The sequence below is a fragment of the Schistocerca cancellata genome, unplaced genomic scaffold (genome assembly GCF_023864275.1).
Source record: "Schistocerca cancellata isolate TAMUIC-IGC-003103 unplaced genomic scaffold, iqSchCanc2.1 HiC_scaffold_785, whole genome shotgun sequence".
NCBI classification, from domain to species: Eukaryota; Metazoa; Arthropoda; class Insecta; order Orthoptera; family Acrididae; genus Schistocerca; species Schistocerca cancellata.
Window position 1 is genome coordinate 604140 of NW_026046796.1, and position 4942 is coordinate 609081.

A 4942-nucleotide genomic window follows, 5' to 3' on the forward strand; every position below is an offset into this window, starting at 1 on the left:
TACAGTTTTAAATATAATATTTCATTACGTGAAATCAGCCCAATAGAATCTCTGGTGGAGCCCTTCGACTTAGTGTTCAGCGGCTGGCTTGCTGTAAGAGATCTTTACATTTATTATTATTATTGTTAAGCGCTGCATTCAGTTGGGAAAATCGATCGTTTGAACAATTCGTTCCTTTTACGAAAGATTTCGAATTCCAGATGTGTACGAAGCCTTTTTGGACGATTTAACAAAGACTCGGTGATTGCAGGCTCTCTTCGACACTGCTGAAACTTCCCCACTAATTACAGGGCCAACGCGATCATCAATGATTCAGACAAAGAACTCATTCGTTCATTCACTCCAGAATAAAAGGGGTCACAAACCTTATTTATGAAGGAAATTGTATATTCAATCCATCTCCATTACATGTCCAGATCTTTGTTGGTTCCAAGTCTTAATTATTTTCCGTTTACAGTCTTTCTCTCTCTTCAAATAACCCGCTAGTGGCACAAATGTTAATAGCTCGTTTTAGCGAGAAGAAAAGCAAATCTGTCTCTTTTAGAAACCCGTCAATCTTTCGACAGATACTTTGAAACTCTCCTAGTTACCCGTCTAACAACCATGGAGAATACATATATGTATCTCTGTTATTCCAAAGAATAAACGTACTAGAAAATACTTTGGCGTCGACGAGCTGTCGGCGCATATGTTACTAGAAAATCAGATCAGATACTTTTCCAAAGTAAATAAATGTGGATGCTTTGATTGACCATGATTAATTGGTGCGTGGTAGAGGGTAATTTCCCGTGGGGAGATTACACCCGCCTGGGTAGCCACGTGGTCTAACGCACTGCTTCCCGAGCGGATTAGTGTCGAGGTCCGGTGAACTGGCCAGTCTCTGGATGGTTTTTAGGCGGTTTTCCATCTGCCTCGGCGAATGCGGGCTGGTTCCCCTTATTCCGCCTCAGTTACACTACGTCCTCGATTGCTGCGCAAACACTGTCTCCACGTACGCGTACATCATACTCTGCCACGCAAACATTGGGGTTACACTCGTCTGGTGTGAGACGTTCCCAGGGAGTCCACTGGGGGCCGAACCGCACAGTAACCCTGGCTTCGGTGTGGGGCGGCGGTGGGGTGGGTGGACTGCTGTGGCCTGTTGTGGGGTTGTGAACCAGTGAGCGCTATGGCGGGACGGAGCCTCTCCGTGGATTCTAGGTCCGCGGTTTAATACACATAATACAGGGCTATTACAAATGATTGAAGCGATTTCACAGCTCTACAATAACTTTATTATTTGAGATTTTTTCACAATGCTTTGCACACACATACAAAAACTCAAAAAGTTTTTTTAGGCATTCACAAATGTTCGATATGTGCCCCTTTAGTGATTCGGCAGACATCGAGCCGATAATCAAGTTCCTCCCACACTCGGCGCAGCATCTCCCCATCAATGAGTTCGAAAGCATCGTTGATGCGAGCTCGCAGTTCTGGCACGTTTCTTGGTGGAGGAGGTTTAAACACTGAATCTTTCACATAACCCCACAGAAAGAAATCGCATGGGGTTAATTCGGGAGAGCGTGGAGGCCATGACATGAATTGCTGATCATGATCTCCACCACGACCGATCCATCGGTTTTCCAATCTCCTGTTTAAGAAATGCCGAACATCATGATGGAAGTGCGGTGGAGCACCATCCTGTTGAAAGATGAAGTCGGCGCTGTCGGTCTCCAGTTGTGGCATGAGCCAATTTTCCAGCATGTCCAGATACACGTGTCCTGCAACGTTTTTCTCGCAGAAGAAAAAGGGGCCGTAAACTTTAAACCGTGAGATTGCACAAAACACGTTAACTTTTGGTGAACTGCGAATTTGCTGCACGAATGCGTGGGGATTCTCTACCGTCCAGATTCGCACATTGTGTCTATTCACTTCACCATTAAGAAAAAATTTTGCTTCATCACTGAAAACAAGTTTCGCACTGAACGCATCCTCTTCCATGAGCTGTTGCAACCGCGCCGAAAATTCAAAGAGTTTCACTCATCGGGTGTAAGGGCTTGTAGCAATTGTCAACGGTAAGGCTTCTGCTTTAGCCTTTTCCGTAAGATTTTCCTAACCGTCGGCTGTGGTACGTTTAGCTCCCTGTTTCCTTTATTCGTCAACTTCCGCGGGCTACGCGTGAAACATGCCCGCACGCGTTCAACCGTTTCTTCGCTCACTACAGGCCGACCCGTTGATTTCCCCTTACAGAGGCATCCAGAAGCTTTAAACTGCGCATACGATCGCCGAATGGAGTTAGCAGTTGGTGGATCTTTGTTGAACTTCGTCCTCAAGTGTCGTTGCACTGTTATGACTGACTGATGTGAGTGCATTTCAAGCACGACATACGCTTTCTCGGCTCCTGTCGCCATTTTGTCTCACTGCGCTCTCGAGCGCTCTGGCGGCAGAAACCTGAAGTGCGGCTTCAGCCGAACAAAACTTTATGAGTTTTTCTACGTATCTGTAGTGTGTCGTGACCATATGTCAATGAATGGAGCTACAGTGAATTTATGAAATCGCTTCAATCATTTGTAATAGCCCTGTACACACCATTATTTCTAGCACATCGAAACTATAAATGTAAATGTCTGGAAAGCCCATCGATACCGACCGCCCGTCGTGTCATCATACGCCAGTGGCGTGTTTGGAAGCGCTATGGGAGGGCGTCGGCAATGCCTTGTGGCAGTGGTAACACCGCTTCCCGTCAGATCACCGAAGTTAAGGGCTGTCGGGCTGGGCTAGTACTTGGATGGGTGACCACCCGGTCTGCCGAGCGCTGTTGGCAAGTGGGGTGCACTCAGCCCTTGTGAGGCAAACTGACGAGCTACTTGATTGAGAAGTAGCGGCTCCGGTCTCGTAAACTGACATACGGCCGGGAGAGCGGTGTGCTGACCACAGGCCCCTCCATATCATCATCCAGTGACGCCTTTGGGCTGAGGATGACACGGCGGCCGGTCGATACCGTTCTGACGGAATTTAGTTTTAGTTTAGTATGGGAGGGAATCAGGTCAGCACACCTCCCCCCTGGTCATTGTCAGTTTTCGCGACCTGGAGCCGCTATACAGCGTGGTTAAGCAGTTCCTCAGTTGGTATTATGAGACTTAGTGCACCACGTTGCAGTCCTCCCACTACGGAAAACTGTCTGGGAGTACTGGGAATAGAACCCAGATCCTTGGCGTGGCAGGCAGCAGCACTGTCCTCTCAACTGCAGAGAGCGACAAGAAAAGTTTAAGAAATGGCTAGTATTTCACTATTCCTGGCGTTCGTTCAACGTGTATACTGCTTCAGACGAAACTGTTCAGTATACTGCGTGTTAAATTTACTGCCATGCAAGAATGGCAAATACCAAATGACAGGATAGGAAATCTATTCTGGTGTCACTTGTTATATCGACGACTTGATGTAGGCGATACGCACTACGTTTCACGTTGCGACGTCAGCTGGTTGTACACGCCACATGTGGTCACTCTGCATCTCTAACATAGGCGACGTATCGAATAGTGCAGTTCAAGACTTAAGTTCATGGCTAGTAGAAAATAAATGAATGTTAAACCGCAGTAAGATTCACTTTTTACAGTTTTTGACACACAGTTCATCTGAAAGTGACATTCAGATAATGAGCATATGATTAGTGAGGCTCACCAATCCACATTCTTATGTGTTGAATAGATCATGTGTTAATATAATTGCGTAGGCTTCTGTGGCCAGAGTCGGTCCGCATAAAAGTTTTATGGGTTTGGTACCGCGTGATAATGCATAAAACTACTGCTGCTGGAGAAGAACCAACGTTTCGGCCACGGTTGCAGCGGCCTCCTTCTGGGCTTAGCTGTGCCTACCTACACATGTAGCCCTGTAAGGCATGCCACTACTACTGGTATAACATGCATGATGTGCAGAGCAGCCTACATGTCATGTATTGGAAACGCTTTCTTCCCTATCTTTGCTCTGCTTCTGGGTCTAACTACATCCAGAAGAATGCTGCTGCAACTGTGGCCGAAACGTTGGTTTTCCTCCAGCACCAGTAGTATTATCACGCAGTATCACACCCAGGAAACTTTTGTCGAGATCGTGTGTTGTCATGTTGTTGTTGTGGTCTTCAGTCCTGAGACTGGTTTGATGCAGCTCTCCATGCTACTCTATCCTGTGCAAGCTTCTTCATCTCCCAGTACCTACTGCAATCTACATCCTTCTGAATCTGCTTAGTGTATTCATCTCTTGGTCTCCCCCTACGATTTTTACCCTCCACGCTGCCCTCCAATACTAAATTGGTGATCCCTTGATGCCTCAGAACATGTCCTACCAACCGATCCCTTCTTCTGGTCAAGTTGCGCCACAAACTTCTCTTCTCCCCAATCCTATTCAATACTTCCTCATCAGTTATGTGATCTACCCATCTAATCTTCAGCATTCTTCTGTAGCACCACATTTCGAAAACTTCTATTCTCTTCTTGTCCAAACTATTTACCGTCCATGTTTCACTTCCATACATGGCTACACTCCATACAAATACTTTCAGAAATGACTTCCTGACACGTAAATCTATACTCGATGTTAACAAATTTCTCTTCTTCAGAAGCGCTTTCCTTGCCATTGCCAGTCTACATTTTATAACCTCTCTACTTCGACCATCATCAGTTATTTTTCTCCCCAAATAGCAAAACTCCTTTACTACTTTAAGTGTCTCATTTCGTAATCTAATACCCTCAACATCACCCGACAATTTGACTACATTCCATTATCCTCGTTTTGCTTTTGTTGATGTTCATCTTATATCCTCCCTTCAAGACACCATCCATTCCGTTCAACTGCTCTTCCAAGTCCTTTGCTGTCTCTGACAGAATTACAATGTCATCGGCGAACCTCAAAGTTTTTATTTCTTCTCCATGGATTTTAATACCTTCTCCGAATTTTTCTTTTGTTTCCT